Source organism: Tamandua tetradactyla (genome assembly GCF_023851605.1).
Source record: "Tamandua tetradactyla isolate mTamTet1 chromosome 1 unlocalized genomic scaffold, mTamTet1.pri SUPER_1_unloc_1, whole genome shotgun sequence".
Taxonomy (NCBI): Eukaryota; Metazoa; Chordata; class Mammalia; order Pilosa; family Myrmecophagidae; genus Tamandua; species Tamandua tetradactyla.
In genome coordinates this window covers 2,624,859-2,646,812 of record NW_027518237.1, presented here as the reverse complement: position 1 = coordinate 2,646,812, position 21,954 = coordinate 2,624,859, and the positions used below count along the sequence as shown (strand labels likewise).

The 21,954-nt window shown below is 34.9% G+C and overlaps 1 pseudogene; it reads left to right on the top strand.

The window, feature by feature from the left end:
• The first annotated feature begins 17,984 nt into the window (after positions 1-17,984).
• On the top strand, positions 17,985-18,882 carry LOC143672690 (UAP56-interacting factor pseudogene; annotated as a pseudogene).
• The last annotated feature ends 3,072 nt before the right edge of the window (positions 18,883-21,954 follow it).

The window sequence follows — 21,954 nt, the reverse complement described above, 5'->3', positions numbered from 1 at the left end:
CCATTGTTAGGTATCTACTCAAAGGACTTAAGGGCAAAGACACAAACGGACATTTGCACACCAATGTTTATAGCAGCATTATTTACAATTGCAAAGAGATGGAAACAGCCAAAATCTCCATCAACAGAAGAGTGGCTAAACAAACTGTGGTATATACATACGAAGGAATACTATGCAGCTTTAAGACAGGATAAACTTATGAAGCATTTAATAACATGGATGGACCTAGAGAACATTATGCTGAGTGAGTCTAGCCAAAAACTAAAGGACAAATACTGTATGGTCCCGCTGATGTGAACAGACATTCGAGAATAAATTTGGAATATGTCCTTGATATCAGAGTCCAGCAGGAGGTAGAAACAGGGTAAGATAATGGCCAATTGGAGTTGAAGGGATACAGATGGTGTAACAGGACTAGATACAAAAACTCAAAAATGAACAGCACAATAATACCTAATTGTAAAGTAATCAGGTTAAAACACTGAATGAAGCTGCATCTGAGCTATAGGTTTTTGTTTTGTTTTGTTTTGTTTTGATTTGAGTTTACTATTATTACTTTTATTTTTTTCTCTATATTAACATTCTATATCTTTTTCGGTTATGTTGCTAGTTCTTCTAAACCAGTGCAAATGTACTAAGAAATGATGATCATACATCTATGTGATGATGTTAAGAATTACTGATTGCATATGCAGAATGGTATGATCTCTAAATGTTGGGTTAATTTCTTTTTTTCCATTAATTAAAAAAAAATAGAACGGGTAATTGGAGCTGAAGGGATACAGACTGTACAACAGGACTGGATATAAAAACTCAGAAATGGACAGCACAATACTACCCAATTGTAATGCAATTATGTTAAAACACTGAATGAAGCTGCATGTGAGGTATAGGTTTTTTGGTTTTTTTCTTTCTATTATTGTTTTAATTCTTATTCTGTTGTCTTTTTATTTCTTTTTCTAAATCGATGCAAATGTACTAAGAAATGATGAATATGCAACCATGTGATGTTATTAAGAATTACTGATTGTACATGTAGATTGGAATGATTTCTAATTGTTTTGTTAATTCTTTTTTTAATTAATAAAAAAATGTATAAAAAAACTAATAAATCATATTGAATATGTTCCCTTCTCTTGTGGAATTCAACTAGAAATCCAAACAGAAAGATAACCAGATTCTCAAATATCTGGCAATCAAGCAATAAGTTTCTAAGTGACCCATAGGTCAAAGATGAAATTATAATGGATATTACAAAAGCTGTTAAATTATGAAAATATGATATGTCAAAACTCATGGAATACAGCTAAAGCAAAGTTCAGAGGAAAAATTATATCTCCAAATGGATATTTTAGAAGGGAAGAAATGCTGGAAAGTCAATGAGCAGTGAGCTAAGGTTCAATCTAAAAGACTCTGGAAAAAGACAACTAAATTAAATCTCAACAAAGTGTAAGGAAAGAAATGATAAGAGAAGAAACTGGTGATTAAAAAATAAACATGCAAATAAGAGAAAATTGGTGATGGCACAAAACTATATTTTTGAAAACATTAATGCAATTATTATACCACTCACAAGACTGATAAAAGAGAGGGAGAGAGTAAGAAGGAGACAGAGAGGGAAGAAGGGAACGAACACAAATTAATATCAGGAATGAAAAACAAAAGGACTTCTGAACAACTTTATGCCAATAAAATCTGACAACTTATATGAAATGGATAAGTTCCTTGAAAAATGTTACTTTGCAAAACAGTCACAAAAATAAAACCTGAATTATCCTACATTTATCAAAGGAATTAAATATATAATTAAAAAGCTTTCAAAATACATCTCTAACAGAGATAGGTTTGAAGGTCAATTTTAAACATTAGAGGAGAAATATTACCATTCTTTAGAAATTATCCTAAAGAAAAAGAAGAGTTACACAGTTTCCAAATCATTTTATGAGATAGCAATAGCAATATATTAAAAGATTCTTCTAGAAATGCAGTGTAGTTTGACATATGAGAATCAATCAATGAAATACAGTACCCAAAACAGCAAGAGGAAAAACCATAGGATTATTTATAAAGGGAGATAAAACAGATAAGAATCAACCCTCTTAGGGAATTTTCTTAATCTGATAAAGGGTATCCAAAAACCTTCTCGGGATTAATTTTTTTAAATTTTTTATTAATTAAAAAAAATTACAAGAAGCACAAACATTCCCGACACATACACTCAGCAATTCACAATATCATCACATAGTTGCATATTAATCATCATGATCATTTCCCATACATTTGCATTAATTTAGAAAAAGACATAAAAACACAACAGAAAAATAAAACAAAAACAGGAAAAAATGTTTTACATACCATACCTATTACCCTCGCTTTCATTGATCACTAGCATTTCAAATTAAATTTATTTTAGCATTTGTTCCCTCTATTATTTATTTTTATTCCATATATTCTACTCATCTGTTGACAACGTAGATAAAAGGAGCATCATACACAAGGTTTTCACAATCACACAGTCACAATGTGAAAGCTATATCATTATACAATCATCATCAAGAAACATGGCTACTGGAACACAGCTCTACATTTTCAGGCAGTTCCCTCCAGCCTCTCCATTACATCCTGAATAACAAGATGATATCTACTTGATGTATAAGAATAACCTCCAGGATAACCTCTCCACTCTGTTTGGAATCTCTTGGCCATTGACACTTTCTCTCATTTCCCTCTTCCCCCATTTTTTGAGAATGTTTTCTCAATCCCTTGATGCTAAGTCTCAGCTCATTCTAGGGTTTTTCTCAATCCCTTGATGCTGAGTCTCTGCTCATTACAAGATCTCTGTCCCACATTGCCAGGAAGGTCCACACCCCTGGGAGTCATGTCCCATGCAGAGAGGGGTAGGGTGGTGAGACTGCTGTTTGTGTTGGCTGGAGAGAGGGGCCACATCTGAGTAACAAAAGAGGTTCTCTTGGGGGTGACTCTTGGGCCTAAATTTTAAGTAGACTTGACTTATCCTTTGTGGGGTTAAGTTTCATATGAACAAACCCTAAGACTGGGGGCTCTGCCTATAGCTTTTTTTGTTCACACTATTTGTGAGAATATCAAGAATTCAACTTGGGGAAGTTGAATTTCTCCCGATTCTCACCACTCCCCAAAGGGGGCTTTGCAGATACTTTTCCACTCACTGATTGAATCACTCTGGGATTCATCGGGGCATCACTCTGGACAAACCAACAATATCTCATGTCCTACCTGAGATTCCAAGTACTTATGGCATTCAATCAAACTATCTACATAAGTTATATTAGGAAATGCACTAGTTAAAATATTAATTTTGTAACAGATAAACATTTTTTGCTTTAGTTTCACACAGAAGGTGACATTTTAAAGTATTAATTATCATCTATTTTCAGTAACCTGCAATGACATTCCTTTATTCTTCCTCATGCAAAAACATTTTTAAAATTGTACTAAGAAATGATGATCATACATCTTTGTGATGATATTAAGAATTACTGATTGCACATGTAGAATGGAATGATTTCTAAATGTTGTGTAAATTTCTTTTTTTAATTAAAAAAAATTGTACCTTGTACATTTCACTGTTATACACTCTAGGCATTCCTAGATTATACCATCTCAATCTTTAACATCTATCTTTCTGATTTCAATATGTCCCCAGCCCTCTTTCTTCTATCATTCTCACATGCAGTTTCATTCAGTGTTTTAACATAATTATATTACAGTTAGGTAGTATTGTGCTGTCCATTTCTGAGTTTTTTCCTCCAGTCTTGTTGCACAGTCTGTATCCCTTCAGCTCCAATTACCCAATATCTTACCCTATTTCTATCTCCTGATGGTCTCTGTTATGAACAAAATGTTCCAAGTTTATTCACTAATGTCAGTTCATATCAATGAGACCATACAGTATTTGTCCTTTAGTTTTTGGCTAGTTTCACTCAGCATTATATTCTCAAGGTCCATCTATGTTGTTACATACTTCATAAGTTTATTCTGTCTTAAAGCTGCATAATATTCCATTGTATGTATATACCACAGTTTGTTCTTGGGATTAAATTTTGAATACATTTCTTCTGAGATCAGTCAAAGGATATCCATTATCATATCACCTATTCTACTCTATATTATACTAGAAGTCCTAGAAAGTAAAATAAGGCAAAAACATAGAAGTTATAAAGGTTGGAGGGGAAGAAATAAAGATGTCAATTAGATTAGGTTATAGGATTGTACATGATAGAAATCCGAAAGAATCTGCAAACTATATAATATATTATAAAGATGTTTATTCTTTCCAAATTAATATATAGATTCAATGCAATCTCAATAAAAACCTCAGCAACATTTTTCATGGAAAATTTTTGTCTAATTCTAAAATGTATCTGGAAATGCAAGGACTGAAAAGAGCCAAAATGATTATGAAAAAGAGGAATAAGATAGGAGTCCCTACATTATCTGGTTTCAAGGCTACCTATCAAATTACAGTAATCAAGACAGTATTGTCATGATAAAGACAGGCAGTGATCTCAATGGAACAAAATAGAGAGTCCAGAACTTATCACATCTATGAGGTCAATTGATTTTTTCCTAAGGCCTACCAAGGCAACTCAATGATGAATAAAATTTGTATCAACAGTGCTGTAATAACTGGCTACTTAAAGGCCAAATAAATCAACCTCTCATTTTGTGTATATCCCAATATACAAAATAAGTTGGAAAGTGACCATAAACTTAACTGTAAGAGCAAACACTTGCTGTAAAGCTTCTAACAGAAAAAAAATAGACTATGCTCATGACCTTGAGGTAGGCAATGGTTCTTTCAACAGGACATAAAAGACTTAAACATAAAAGCAATAATTAACATGTTGGGCTTTGAAAGTATAAGCCATTAAGAGAGTCTTCATGGACATGCACAAATTAACTATTTTACACCTAAGATTTCTGTACTTTATTGTATATAAGTGTGGCTGTTTGAAAGCATTATTATGTAACCAAGAAAAAACATGTTTTAATACTGACCCAATCTTGTGGGGGCAGCCTTTTCTTTTAATCCCAATTTAATAATGCAGGTTGGAATATTTTGATTAGATTGTCTCCATGGGGATGTGACAAGCCCAAATGTGGGTATTAACTTTTCATCACATATGGATGTGACTCCGCCCATTCCAGGTGGATCTTATTGAGTTTATTTGAATCCTTTAAATTAGGAAACATTTTCAGGAGAGTTAGAAGTAACAAAGCAGAGTCTAGAAAAACTACAGAAGTCTCTGGGCCAACAGAACCTTCAGAGCAGAGCTGATACAGATCCCAGCACTTGGAGAACAGATACACAGACGTTTGGAGATGCTTGGGGGCTACCGGACTTCACTGTGAGATATTAAGAAAGCCAGAACCTGGACAGAGCCAAGGGGAGCCAAGAGATGAAAACCAGCTCTGGAGAAGTAAAGTAAGGAACAACCTCAGGAACAGAAGCTGAAAGCAACAGAGCTTAGGAATAAGGGGCAAGCAGATGCCAGCCACATGACTATCCCACTGACCAAAGTGTTCCTGACCCATTGGCCTTTCTTGAGAGAAGTTAACCTATTGTTGGTGCCTTAATTTGGACACTTTCACTTCCTTAGAACTGTAAACCTGCAACTTACTAAATTCCCTTTTATAAAAGCTGTTCCAGTTCTGGAGTATTGCATTCTGGCAGCTTGCAAACTAACACAAGTTAAACTTCAACTTAAATAAAAATGTTAGAGGTGAAGAAAATAAAAGTCTCCTACTATTATTGTAGAACTATCAGTTCATCCCTTCAAATATGATACTATTTGTTCTTCTAGTCTGCTAACTGCTGGAATGCAATATACCAGAAATTGAATGGCTTTTAAAAAGGGAAATTTAATCAGTTGCTAGTCTTCAGTTCTAAGGCCAAGAAAATGTCCCAATTACAAGTCTATAGAAATGTCCAAATCAAAGGCATCCAGGGAAAGATACCTCGGTTCAAGAAGGCCAATAAAGCTCAGGGTTTCTCTCACAAGTGAGAAGGTACATGGCAAATGCAGTCACAGTTTCTCTTTCTCTCAGCTGGAAGGGCACATGGTGAGCAAGGTGTCATCTGGTAGCTTTCCCTCCTGACTTCGTGTTTCATGAAGTTCCCCAGGAGGTGCTTTCCTTCTCCATCTCCAAAGGTCGCTGGCTTGTGAGCTCTCTGCTTCTTGTGACTATGCCATTCTTCTCTGCTCTCTCGAAATTTCTCATTGTCCAAAATGTTTCCTTTTTTATAGGATTCCAGGGACTAATCAAGACCCACCCAAATGGGTGAAGATGCACCTCAACCTAATCCAGTTTAATAACCACTATTGATTAAATCACATCTCCAAGGAGATGATCCAATTACAGTTCCAAACATACAACACCGAATAGGGATTATAAAAATGGCTGCCTTTACAAAATGATATTAGGATTAAAATATGGTTTTTCTAGGGTACATACATTTTTTCAACCAGCACACTATTGGTTTCATGTATTTAGGAGATCTGCTACTAGTGTACATATGCTTATAATTATTATGTCTTCATGCTGAATTGCCCCCTTTTCAGTATATTATGAACATATTTGCCTCTTTTAACTGTTTTTGCCTGGAAGTTTGTTATACCTGCAATTAGTATATCCACCTCAGCTCTCTTTTGGCTATGAGTTGCATGGTACATTTTTCTATTCTTTCCCTTTCAACTTATTTGAAGATTAACCTCTCACAGGCAGCATATAGTTCAGGTATGCTTTTTGATGAAGTGTACCACTTTCTGCCTTTTGATTGGAGAATTTAACACATTCACATTTAAAGTCACCTCGGTTAATGCAGGATTTTCTTCTTCAATTTTGCTATTTAGCCTCTGTAAGTCAAGATACTTTTTTCACCCTTCAATTCATCCATTAATGTCTACATTTGTATTTATTTGATTTTTTTGTGCTGTACCATATTAAGTGACTTCTCTTTTCTATATGGTCTATTTTTAATCTATTTTCATTATGGCTATCATGAAGTTAAGCTTTAACATTCGAAGTAAAATATAAACATATTTGGTTTGAGACCAACTTAATCTCAATAAAATACTTATTTAATTTTCCTTTATCTGTCCCTCTACCTTTTTAGATATTTGTTACCTATTACATCTTCGTACACTGCGTGTCCATATACAAAGATGTGTCATTCCTTTTTATTCAACTGCATTTTAACACCTGTTGGAAGTAGATTTACATACCAAATAATACACTACAGTAACATTAGCATTTATAATTAACTGTACAGTAATCTTTGATGGGGGTCTTACTTTATGCTATTTTGAACCACTGTTTAGTGCTCTCTCCTTTCAGTAAGAAATCACTTCAAGCACTGCTTGTTGGCAAGGTCTATTATGGATGAACTCCCTCAGCTTTATTTTGAAATGTATTATTTTCTCCTTCATTTTTGAAAGTCTCACCAGATATCAAATTGTTGTTTGGCAGTTGTTTTCTACCAGAACTTTTGAATACTTTCAACCCACTGCCTTCTTGCTTCCACAGTTTGTGAGAGCAGATGAGCACTCCATCTAATTATAATGTCCTTTTACTTGACATCTACATTCTCTTGCAAATTTCAAAATTCTTGTCTTGTCCTTTGCGTTCGATAATGTCATCAATATAAGACCAGATATATTTTTCTCCATGTTTATCATACTTGGTGTTCCCTGGTTGGATGGGCATTTTCATGCCTTTTGGTAGGCTAAGGAAGTTCTCTGTCATTTGTTTGTCTGTTCCTTCTGCCTCTTTTTGCCTTTCTCCTTCTCAGAATCCACAATGTGCATATTGGTACTCTTGATGGTGTCCCACAGGTTTCCTAAGGGTTCATTTTTTATATACTTCATTCTTTCTTCTTCTCAGCCTGATACATTTCAAGTATCTTCTCTTTGAGCAATCTGATCCTTTCTTCTGCCACTTACAATCTGCTACTGAAACCTTCCTTATAATTCTTCATTCCAACCATTGTGGTCTTCAACTCCAGTACTTCATTTGGTTCCTCTTTACAATTTCTATATCTTTACTAAGGTTCTCATATGGCTTATTCATTTTTTCCCAGATATCCCTTAGTTCATTCTCTGCCTTTCCCTTCATATCCTTGAACATTTTTATGATCATGTTTTATAAGACTTGTTTGGCATGTCCACATTATGGTTTTATGCATTGACGTTTTCTGGATTTTTATCCTGTTTCTGTGGAGGGGCCATCAATTGTCCTTTCTTTGCTTGCTTGTACTCTTGCTGCAAGCTGTATACTTTTAATATTTTAAAATGTTAACTCTAAGATTTATTCCCTGAGATGTCTTTTTTCCTGGATTTGTAACAAGTGGCTGATAAGACAAGAGATATTTTTGAGTATCATAATTAATATCACAATGTGGTATGCAGTGTCTGCCCTGGCTTCTCTGAGTTTATGTCTTTTCCTGGGCTTTGCTTTTTAGTTGTTTTAGAATGCCTGTTTCCAGGAGTTTGATTGCTCCCTCTATTCTCCAGAAAACAGACTTCCCTCTCCCATGTTTTTAAAGGAAAGCCTTTGTCCCAAAGATGTCCACTGATATAGTTTCTTAAAAACTTTTCATCATCTCAAGACACTTTTCCTGGAGGTTAATCTGGGATAGAAGAGGGGGTATGCCAGAGATGTTTTCTTAGCCAGTCTTTCCCAAACAAAACAGGTCAGGGACCCACAGAGAGAGGCAAGACAGGTTCAAAAGTACCCTGGAGAGTGCATTAGGAATGGCACCGTTAGCCTTTTCCACATTTCACCAAATATGAGCCTCCTTGACCTGTGCAGCAAATGTAGCCCTTTAGCTTTTCCCCAACAGCCTGAAGAAACATTGCATCTTTAAGTCTCCCTTCCTGCCATATTTTTCTGGGATGGGTTGGGACAATGGTTAGCCTCAAGGCCAGAGCCCTGCTACCCAACATTATTAATCAAAAGCCATGGTCAGTGAACAGCTGTGCCCATTTCATGAGCTTTTCATTCACAAGTGAAGTAGTCCAGAACTGAATTCCCAGCACTTGCTACAAGAGTTGGTGAACCACCAAAGACAGTAGGTTCTATTTTAATTTACCAGCCTTTTCTTTCTGCTCTTGCCTGGATGCTGCAATTTTATCTATAGGCCTCCAGAGTCTCAAAATACTTGTTTTAGATAGCTCCTGCCTATTAAATAATTGTTCTGGTGGGAGGAATGAATCCTGAACTCCCTATTCCATCATCTTGCTACAATCTCTTCCTCATTTTTAAAAGACAGCTTTACAAGATATACAATTCTGAGTTGGCAATATTTTGCATTCACCATTTTAAGTATCCCTTCCTACATCCTTAGAAGTTCTGTGAGAAAACAGCACTTAGCCTTATTGAGGCTCCTTTGCATGTGGCATGTTGCCTCTCTTTTGTAGCTTTCAGAATTCTTTCATTATCTTTGGCATTTGACTGATTATCATTATGCCTTGCTGTGGGTTTCAGTTTATTCTTTTAGAAGTTTATTCAGGACAGTGGTTGAGTGTGTGTGTGTATGTATATATGTGTATGTACATAGAGATATTACTTTTGTTAAACATATCAAGTTGAAAGCCATTATTTCTTTGAATATTCTTTCTGCCCATCTCTTCCTTTCTTCTCCTTTTGGGACTCCCACAATGTATATACTGGCTTGCTTGCTGGTTAACCACAGACCTCTCAGGCTCTCTTCACTTTTCTTTATTCCTTTTTTTTTCTGTACCTCAGAATGAATACATTCAATTTTCCTATCTTCATGTTCACTGATTCATTTTCCTGCCAGCACCACTCTGCTGTTGAACTCCTTTTGGGGGTTTTATATTTTGGTTTTTGAGTATTAAACTTTTGTTTTAATCACTTTTTTCATAATTTCTATATCTTCGCATTTTCTTATTTTCATCCATCATTTTCTTTATTTCCTTTATTTCTCTGTCCACATTCTCTTTCAGCTCTGTGAGAATATTTAAAAACTCTTATTTGCTGTAAATACATATGGCCCTCCTCTTGATGGTTTCTAATGCTTTAACTTTTTTCCTTTGATTGGATCATCACTTCCTATTTTTTGTATGCTTTGTAATCTTTTGTTAAAACCTAGATAGTTTGATAGTTTAATGTACTATCTATGAAGTTTGGAAAATAAGTTGAATATTCCCCAAGCCTTTATCCAGTTAGTGTTATGACAGAGGGAGAGAAAAAGAAAGATTAAAAAGTCATCTTTCTAAGTTTTTGCAGATTGATCTTAACATGTGCCCTCCTTTAAAGCTTAGCTTTTTAAAAATAATTTTGCACAAGAGCCTTAAGCACAAGCACAGGGTCTTTCCAGGTCTTTTCTGCACAAGTGCATTTTGCTCGGGTTCTTTGCATGGTTCTGGGATTTCTGTTTACCATATTTGAATTTGCCCTTTCCCTAGGTAATAAGGATTCCTTACATACCAGGCACTGTAATCTATGTCCCACAGACAGTAAGTCTTTGCCCCACCTACAATATGACTGCTATTCCACAGTCCCCTCTTAGAGATCTCTGTGAGATACCATTACATGCAGCACAACTTCTGAGACTACAAATCTTTGAGAAGTGTGTCGGTACTCAGTTTTTTCAGGTTGTCACTCAACAGATTAACTCACATACGTGTTCTCAGTAAATGCACAGTGACTACTCTGTTCCCTCTGGAAATGGGAGAAAGGGCCATTACTGGGAACACTGGCAGGCTACTTTCTAAGCCAGTGATGGGCTTGTGGAGGGGCCAAGCAAGGGCCCATGACATCTTACTATTTTGAAGTTGTCTTTCCTTGCTTGTTTATTTTAGTTTGTAAAAGCTGCCAGAATGCAACATACAAAAAGAAGTGGCTTTTTAAGAAAGGAATTTATTGCTTCAAATTTACAGTTCTATGTCCAAATTAAGGGAAGGCTATAAAACTGTTCAAACTAAGGCATCTTGGGAAAGATAACTTGGCTCTAGAAGGCTGATGATGTTCAGGCTTTCTCTCTCAGTGGGAAAGCCACATGGTGATACATGCTAGCTTTCTTTCCAGGCTTTTCAAACTTCTTCCCTGGGTATGTTTTCTTTATGCATCTCCAAAGATCTCTGGCTTTGGGGGCTCTGCTGGCTCTGAAGTTCTTCCCAAAATGGTTTCCTCTTAAAAGGCTTTAGTAAACAACCCCACATTGAATTAGAGGAGACCCATTTCCATGGAAACCATCTAATCAAAAGTTACCACCCACAGACAGAACTCCCAGGATGAAACAAGGCCCAGCATTATGGGGTTGAGAAAGTCTTCTTGATGAAAAGCATGAAAATAAAATAAGACAAAATAAAGTTTCAGGGGCTGAGAGATGTCAAACAGAGTTAAGAGGTTGTCCTGGAGGTTATTCTCATGCATTATATAGATATCCCGTTTTAGTTTATGGTGTATTGGAGTGTCTGGAGAGAAGTACCTGAAATTGTGGAGCTGTATTCCAGTAGCCTTGATTCTTGAGGACAATTTTATAAATATACAAGTTTTACAATGTGACTATGTGATTGAGAAAACCTTATGACTGATGCTCCTTTTATCCAGAGTATGGACAGATAAATAAAAACATATGGATAGAAATAAATAAATAAGAGGGGACAAAGGGTAAAACAAATTAAGCAGATGAAAATACTAGTGGTCAATTAGAGGAAGGGGTTAGAGGTAGGGGATGTATGAGTTTTTTCTTATTTCTTTTTTTGGAAGGATGCAAATGTTCTAAACAATGATTATGGTGATAAATACACAGCTATGTGATAATACTGTGAGCCACTGATTGTACATCATGTATGGGCTGTATGTGTATGAAGATTTGTCAAGAAAAAAAATACATATATGTATATATAAAGTTACCACCCATAATTAGGTGGGTCACATCTCTATGGAAACAATAAAAAAATCCCACCTAGCAATACTGAATGAGGATTAAAATGGTGTTTCTGGAGTACATAATGGCTTCAAAACAGCACACATACTTTCCTATAGGTGTAACTTTTTAAGTCTTTTCTGGGGTTTTGAGAAAAATGATTCTGCCACCTGGTTTTTGTATAAAACTTCTTTGTGTGGACTAGAGCCCTAGAACAGCTCACTCTAATGCCTTGGTGACCCTCAAATGTGGTTAAAGTTTTTACTCAAATTTCTGGATTGCAGATACTAGAACATGTTTAAATTCTAAAACAATGGATCAGATTGATGACATGGAGTAATTTAAGATATAGTCTATAATATATTTAAAATAATATGCAATCACTGATATTGTAGGAAATTATGAAATCAGACATGAATTTATAGATGAAAATCATAGCTAGCATGAAAAGTAATGCCTTAACACTTATAAGAGAGATGAGATAAATAACACATGCCAGTCTAGAAATACTTTCACTTTTAATGGTCAAAATAATCTATTTCCAAAGTTAGTTATAACATTTGTGAAATACTTTCAAACCATCTCCTTAATGTGAAAGAAAGGGCAAAATTTTGATGAGTCAAAGGTCATGACAAAGGTTTAAAATATTAAGAAAAATATATGGAATTTATCTACAAGACTTACTAGGATTGCCTTGAAGTTTTGAGAAATGCCCCAAACAGCCTGGTGTCATAGCCTCAGAGACAGTGCAATACTTATTATATACCTGGTAGAACTTTTTCCCGATGGGAGCCTGGTATTTTAAATCAGTAAGACCTCTCTCTGCAGGAACAATTGTTTCTGTAAGGTCTGATCATAACTCTAGCTTAGAAACATTCAATATGCCATTCTGGAACCCACAGTAATTAGTTTAGATGTATGCAAAATAGCCAGGCTTCCAGAGACAAAATGAATTTGATGGTTCACTGGGCTGGAGGTTGGGATTGGATATAATGATCCCTGATGCCAAATGGTCTCGATACTTGTAGAGACCCAGGATAAGTTCAAGTACCACTTATAATGTATGTATCTCAGGTGTTTTAGCATCTCAGCTTCTAAAACAAATACCATAGAATGGGATGGATTAAACAATGTAGTTGTATTGGTGCATGGTTTTGAAATTAGAAAACTTTCTTCATCCTAGGATTGTTATATTCTAGCTGCCTAGCACTCTAGGCATTCCCTGAAGTTTGTGTCACATGGCAATGTCCTTGGGGTTTTCTTTTTCTTCTGGGTCCATTAATATCCAGCGTATAAATGCTTCCATGGCTTCTCCCCCTGTGTCAAACTTCCTTTGCTTTAAAGGACTTTAGCCATATTGGATTAAGGTTCATTCATTCAGTTTGGTCACACCTTACTAATAACATCTTAAAAGTTCATATTTTTCAAGTGGTTCATACCCACAGGAGCAGGATTGTGACCTGATACCTGACCACTTGGAGTTCACTGTCTGGGAGAGGAGACAGGTAATAAAAGTGTATTATTAGTAGTAAATACTTCAATATAAAAAGAGGTATTGGTGAGCTTTGCCAGATACCAACATAGACCTGAATATTCAATGAAGGCTTCTAAGTTACTGATACCTAAGCCAGTATCTGAAAAAAAGTCCGTGCTGGATACTGCTGCAAGGCATGTCAAGAAAAAGAGACTGCATGGGAAATTCACTAATGCAATTTACAGGGAGGTATCTCCCATTTACATCACACATCCTATGACAAAGGGATTGAAAACATATTGGCATATATTTACAGAACACACCCCAGAAAAGCAGCAGAATATAGATTCTTTCCATGTGCACATGGAATATTCTCCAGAATACACTATAAGTCTGGTCATTAAACAAGTACAAAACTTTTAAAAAGGTTAAAGTCAGACAAAATATCTTCTCCAATGATAATGCAATGAGAGTAAAAATCAATAACAGAGGAAAGCTGAGAAATCCACGTATATGTGGAAAATAAATAAAATATTTCTAAGCAACCAGTGGGCCAAAAGAAAATCACAAGGGAAATTAGAAAATACTTTGAAATGAATAAAATCATAATATAACATCACAAAACATGGAATGAAATGATAGGAGTGCTCAGAGAGAAATTTATAGGTGGAAACACCTACTTTTATAAAGAGGATAAAGCTTGAATCTTGCAGCTTAAAACCTAACTCTACATATTAAATAACTATAAAAAGAGGAACAAACTAAACCTTAAATTATGAGAAGGAAGGAAATAATAAGGATTAGAGTGGACACAGATGGATGGATTGGGGAAGGGAGAAAACAATAGACAAAAATCACAAAACCCAAAATTGTAAAAAGATCTATACAATTTCCAAACCTTTAGCTAGACTGACAAAGAAAACATTAATAACCAAAGGTAAAAATGAAATTATGGACATTACTACTGAGTATAGATATTAAAGTATCATATGACAGTATGAAAAACTGATCATCACAAATTTGATAACTGAGCTGAAATGGAAACACTCCTAGAAACATACAAAATACAAACACTGACTCAAGAAGAAGTAGAAAATCTTAACAAAAGTATCCCAAACAAAAAGAGTGAACAAGAAATTGAAAATCTCCAAACAAACAAAATTAGAGGGCAAGATGACTTTGCTGTTGAAATCTATGAAATATTTAAATAAGATTTAGCACCAATTCTTCTCATATGCTTCTAAGAATGAGAAGATAAGTGAATATTTCCTAATTCTGAGTCCAGCAATTCATTTTATGAATACCATACAAAGACATCAAGATGGTACTTACCTATAATGGATATAGATTTTTAAAATCCTCTACAAAATACTAATAAACCAAATCTAGCAGAATATTAGCAGAAATACATATTATGATGAAATGTGACTTAGCTGAAGAATGCAAGGAATGTGTCAATGTATAGAAATCAACCAATATAATACTTCATATTAATAGATTTAAAAAGTAAGGTAATCTAATGATACAGGGAAAAAATTGAAGCCCCGCCTTCTTCATCATAAAAACAAATGCACTAGGACTTAAAAGTAACTTCTTAACTTAATAAAGAAGATTCATGAAAATCTACAGCTAGCATCATAGACAATGGAGAAAGTCTGAAAGCTTTCTTCCTATGCTCAGAAAGAGATAAGATTGCTGGCTTTCATTTTCTGCCATTAAACATTGTACTCAATATTCTTGATGACGAAATTCATCTCTAAAAAGAAAGGAAATTGAAAATGAGTAAGTAAAATTATCTCTTATGACATGATCTTACATAGGAAGAATCCTATAGAATGCATACACATACAAACACCCTAACAAAGCTGATAAATGAAAGCAATGAAGTTACAGAGTACAAGTTTAACTTGCATAAATCAGTTGTATTAATGCATAATTTTGCATTTCTCATAATTTGAGGAATCCAGAAAATAGCAATTAAGGGGAAAAATTCACAGTGGCATCAAAAAGATAAAAATTTCTAGGAATACATTTAACCAAAGGATGCAATTGTATACTGCTATCTATAAAATTTGGATGCAAAAAATTAAAGAGGACCTAAATAAATGAAAATATATCTCATTTCATGGAATTTTCACAGTTTAGGTGTCAATACTCCCCCAAATGATTTAGAGATACACTGTAACACCTAAAAAATCCCAAAAGCCATTTAAAAAAGTAAAAGGTGACTCAAAATCATATAGAATTATGAGACTTGGAATAGTTAAAATGATATTGTAAAAGAAGAACAGAATTGGAGGGTACCCAATTCTCTATTTCCAAACACATTACAAATCTACTTTACTCAAAATATATTGTCAGTTGTTCATTGAAGTTAGTTTAGTGAGAGCATACAATATTTGTCCTTTCATTTCTAGCTTATTTCACTCATTTTAATGTCCTCAGTGTTCATTCCCCTAGTTGCATGCCTCACAATTTATTCATTTATTTCTGCAGCCACTCAGAGTTCACACTTTCCAATCATGAGTCAATGTACCCTGAGGTTATCTCCATCCACTGGCAATCATAAATAATGCTGTCACAAACACCAGTGTGCAAATCTCTACTCACATCACTGCCTTCAGTTCATTCAAGGATATATCTAATAATTGGGTTGCAGGATCATACGAGAACACTATACTTAACCTCCTGTGGAACCACTACAGTATGCCAAGCCCCGACAGTGTACCTATAAACTCTAAAGAGTACCCTGGGCTCTATGTAAGACTTTATGAAAGTTTTACTTAAGTTTATATTTTCAGAAACCAAAGCCACCAGATAGTCCCAGACCAGATAAACTCTGAAACCCAGCAGTGCCAATCTTTCCAAGAACATCAACCAGTTTCATTCCTCTGCCCAATAAAGTTGACTCCCTTTTCTAATATGAAAAACTTAAAATTGTTATTGCCCAGGTGTTCCTGAAGACTGAGAGAACAATCAGACAAGAAGGAGGTGGTGTAACTGAGAGATTAGGATTAGGATTTGACAGATGATAATGACTATGACTGAATTTGTATTAGTTTTTAAACTACCAGAATGTGATATGCCAGAAGTGGACAGCTTTTAAAAAGGGAATTTAGTAAGTTAAAGTTTATGATTTTATAAGCCTGTAAAAATATCCAATATCTAGTGATAGATACCTTAATTCAAGGAAGGTCAATATGTGAGGAATACCTCTGTCAGCTGGGGAGTCGTGTGGCTGGCATCTGCCAGTCCCTTGCTCCTGGGCTCCATTGCTTTCAGTCTGTTCCTGTGGGGTTCCTCACTTTGCTTCTCCAGTGCTAGCTTTCATCTCTTGCTTTCCTTTGGCTCCCACTAGGTTCTGGCTTGCTTAACATCTCATGACAATGTCTCCTAGGCTCCAAATACCTCTGAACATCCATGTCTGTGTTCCCCAATGTTGACATCTGTGTCAGCTCTGCTCTTAAGTTTCTGTTAGCTCTGTCATTTCTGACTCTCTCCAAAGTGTTTCCTCTTTTAAAGGATTCCAAAAAACTAATCAAGACACACCTGAAATGGGTGGAGTCACATCTCCACCTAATCAAAAGGTCACAACCCCAATTAGGCATGTCACATCTCTGTGGAGATAATCTAATAAAAAATTTCCAACCTACAGTACTCAATCAAGATTAAAGAAAATGGTTGTTCCCATAAATTCAATCAGGATTAAAACATGGCTTCCCTGGGGTACACAATATTTTCAAACTGGCACAGCATTATGTATTTTTTTCTTTTATTTTCTAGTGTTTTAGAATAGCTTGTAGGAAAAACCTGAAATTTTTAAACTGTAAACCAGTAGTCCTGACCCTTGATAATGTTTGCATAATTATACATCACTTTTCTTGGGTGACCATGTGATTAAAAAAGCCTTGTGATTGACACTCCCTTTATCTAATGTATTGGTAGATGAGTGAGTAACTAAAGATGTGCATGAGAAATAATAATGATAATAGATCAGGAATATGAGGGAAAATAGTTCTATGTAAACTACAAACAATAAATAATTATAGTATTACTTTAATACACTTTCACCCACTGTAAAAAATACAACTACCATCACAAAATAGTAAACTTATACAAAAGTGTTATCAATTGTAACAAGTTTTCCAAACCAATGCAACTGTTGGTGATGGTGGTGTATTTTCTGCAAGATTGTTCTGTAAATCCACAAATTCTTTAATGATAACATTTTAAATAAAAATATATATTGTGTACTGGCATAAGGGTAAACATATAGACCAAGGGAATATAATCAATAGTCCAGAAATAAACCATGCACTTATGGTCAATTTTAAAAATGACAGTAAAATCCTGCACTCAGGAAAGAACAGTGACTTCACTAAATGTTGGTGAGACAAAAGATATTCACATACAAAGAATGAAATGTAATTTATAACTTGCAGTAGTTGTATTTGGCTATTACTGCTTAGATATGACATTAAAAGCACTAGAACCAGTGTGCATGCATGGTTGGGAAGAGGCAGGCCTCAGACTCAGGCCTTCCCTGCTAACTGTTCCAGCACATGGTCTTCAGTTATGAACCAGTTTGGTACCCAGTTGGGGGGAGCCACGGCAGCTCTGATGTCACTGCTGAAAACCCACAGCAATGAAAACCTCAACAAGATCAAATATGTCTTTGGATGATATAATCAAATTGAATGGAAAGGAAGGAAAGAAGCAAAAATTTCCAAAAGTAAAGAGAAGACTCCAACAAAGTGGTACCCAACAATTCAGGATGAGAAAATGGGGAATCCAAAAGAATTCTGGTTTGGGTAAAAAAAGTTTGAACTTTAGAGGAAAAGTCATGCCTGGAAAAATATGTCTTTATGGGGTTATCATTGGCTTTGCAGCTAGGAAATCAACTGGAATTCAAAAAAGAACTAGTCCTATAAATAAACTACCTCTAAGTGACAAGAATATAAAGTGATATTTTCCTGTGTTAAACAGGAAAGCAAACCTCCTGAGACAAAAGGAAATACAGAGGAAACCAGTTGCTGTTCTTGAGACCTAAGCAGTTAAATGATAAAAATAATATTCCAGCCAATTCTACTAGAAGTGGAAATAAATTAAGCCATCAGAAAGACACACATCAGGAAACTTTTTTTTCAGTAGAGACCTGAAGGTCAGGCCCAGTTGAACACAGAACAAATGCTAGACAATGTAGCAGCAAAAAGAACTTGTCATGGCAGACACCATGACAAATGGAGGAATTTTAACTATATTCATTGAAAATCCTGGAGCAGGGCAGTGCCCAGTAACTTATAAATCATGATTAAGTCATACTGCTGTACCCTTTGTACTCGTACAATTTAACATAAACAGTTTTGGAAAACAGACAGGAATGACTTTGAATGAGCTCTTTGTAATCCTGAAGGAAAAAAGAGCCACTTTCACATTCAACAAAGGAGGAAACTGCTTTGTAACCATGGGATAGATCCCTTATCAGAGGGATTTTTGAGGGACAGCTCTATTTAAAAAGTTGAATCGCTTCAAAAATTTCTCATAGAAATTTAAGAAACTTTATTGCAAAATATTCACAAGGCTAAATAACTCCTTATTTTCATTTTGAAGTTTTTTTAAAAATGTATAAAATAATGCCCTGAAAGAAAACAGGGAATATATACCTATCTGTTCTGAAAGTTTTCATGGTTGGTTCAACAGAACAATCCTCGATTTGAGTTCTTTGGTTCTTCATGCAGCAGAAAAAAGAGAAAGATAGAAATTGATTATTTTTTATAGTGATATTTAAAATCTCTTCTCCTTTCCCTATTTTTTAGACTTTGATGTGGTAAGTCTTTGTCTTTGGAAATACGAATAGTTTCCTTTGTTGTTGCCACTTGCACTTAAATAGTATTTATGTAATAGGTGCAGTTGCATTTTCTTCAATAAAAAAAAAAAAAAAAATGCTTTTAAAAAATTCGTTAGAATTCCAGTTTGGGGTTTTAAGATTCAAGGGAATATCTGTAACTCAGTTCCTTTTTCAGGTAGTGTTAGGTTAATTCCTCAGAATGGTAAATCTTTAATGAAAAACTTTTAATAAGAAATTTGACTCTAACATCACAGTTGGGATCCTGCCTCTGTCTCTAATTAGAGAGAAGCTCCATCAAGTTAGTTAACCTCTCTGAATCTTATCGCATTACCTATAACATGCGGGTATGGATGCCTTTTCATTGGACTATTAAAAGTATTTAATAATATATCATGCATATAAAATGCAAAGTATAGCTCTTTGTATTCAGTAAATGTTAAATAAAGGGTAGTTTGTTTTGAAAAAAAAAAAGAAATTTGAGTCTAGGCATTAGTCTCAATTTAAGATGTTGGTGTTCAAAGACTGTAAATGCATGTTTGCAAAGTTATCTGATAGACCCTTGCAGGAGAAGATCCAGTGTTAAACATCTCCCTTTTGTGTTTATTAAATGAAGAAAGCTTGAGAGGAAGTAGCAGCCTTGAAGAACAAGTAACAGTGAAAAACTTCAAACTCCAGGTCCTAGTAATTGTTCGGATATAGTATAATGTGTCCACAAAGTGATATTTAAAAGATCAAGTGATATTTAAAAGAACTATAATTACTAACATAGATCAGGTCCCTTAGATATTTTTGTAGTAAAATTAATAACTATAAAGACCTATACTTCCTACTTATTCAAAAAGTTTATTTTAAAACATTTTAAGTTTGCCAAATTAAGCAGTATCCTACTCCAAAAAGAAAAATTGATTTGTCTATGTCACAAAGGAAAATAATGCAAAAGTGATTAGAATTGCATTATAACCTTGCTTTATACTTCTCACTTTGAAATTAATTTGTGGTATAAAGTTCAGTAATTGACAGAGAGGAAAAAAATTGATTTTCCCCCTTCTAGCATGGTTATTCCCCCTTTATCCTAAGAAGGATTTAGTCTTTTATGCCAAGATCTTAGAGTCCCCTGATATTGTATATCATAAGTTACAACATAATGCCAAAATGCAGCAAATTATTCCAGCTACATGTTATAAATTTGGCCATTAAGATGCTTGACCTTCTGGTTTTCTCTAAATGTGTTAGTTTCTCTAGAGTATAATATTAGTGTTTACTTTTCATATTAAAAAAAATTAGGGTTGCCACAGTGGCTCAGCAGGTAGAGTTCTTACTTGCTGTGCTGGAGACCAAGGTTCAATTCCCGGTGCCTGCCCATGCAAAAAACATATATATATATATTTAATTCATCACTTTTGCCTGCCTTGAATTATGTACTAGATTTCGTTGTCACTTATGCACCTTGGATTTCTTACTGGTTTAATCAAAAGGCATAGAAAGCTGTTATTAACAGTTTCTTACTTATACCAAAGAATGGATTATTGGAAGTCAGTCACAGTATTTGAAAATAAACTCTAGTCTCTCCTTAGCTATCTTATGTTTTTGTAGAGGTCAAGGTACACTTGCCTCTTGCAAAACATTTTTGCAAGTATAAATGTTTGTATTTGGTCCAGGAGCAATATATTTTTGACTGGTTAGAATTACTGGCAGCTTATTTTAAAGCAAAGGAAAAAAAACTGAACATGAGTTTGCTGTCTTCAGAACAATTTGTGAAAATATGGTGTGAAGGTAGTTTCCATTTTCCTGTTATATTAAATATTGTGCAGAACTATTATAAATGTTTTTTAAACCTTAAAAATTGCCCCAAATTTGACATTAAGTGTATTGAACAACAAAATGTCTTTGGTATATTAAACTTTAGTTCTTTGTGAAAAAAAGCACAAGAACCAAAACAGCAGAAAACTTAAACTCACAAAACTTAAAATCTTTTTTTATCAAAGGACAATCTCAAGAAATTGAAAAGCCAACCTATGAAATGGAAGGAATTACTTGTAAAGCATATATCTGACAAAGCCAAATATCTAAACTATATTTAAAAACCTCTTTTAAAAAAACACATAATTCCTCTGTCACTCAGATGTGCTCTCTCTCTCTCAGCCGACACAGCAAGCAAACTCACTGCCCTCCCCCTGTCTATGTGGGACATGAGTTTCAGGGGTGAACATTCCTGGCAGCTTGGGACAGAAATCCTAGAATGAGCTGGAACTCACCATCAAGGGACTGAGAAAATCTTCTTAACCAAAAAGGGGAAGAGCAAAATGAGATAATAAAGTGTCAGCAGCTGAGAGATTTCAAACAGAATTGAGAGGTTATCCTGGAGGTTATTCTTACACATTAAATAGATATCATCTGTTTAGTTATGGTGTAACAGAGAGGCTGGAGGGAGGTGCCTGAAAATGTGGAGCTGTGCTCCGGTGGCCATGTTTCTTGAAGATGATTATATGATGATATGGCTGTCACAGTGTGACTATGTGGTTGTGAGAGCCTTGTGCCTGATGCTTCTTTTATCCACCTTATTGATGGGCAAGTAAAACACATGGATTAAAAATAAATAAATAATAGGGGGAACAAATGTTAAAATAAATTTAGTAGATTGAAATGCTGGTGATCGGTGAAGGGGAGGGGTAAGGGGTATGGTATGTATGAAATTTT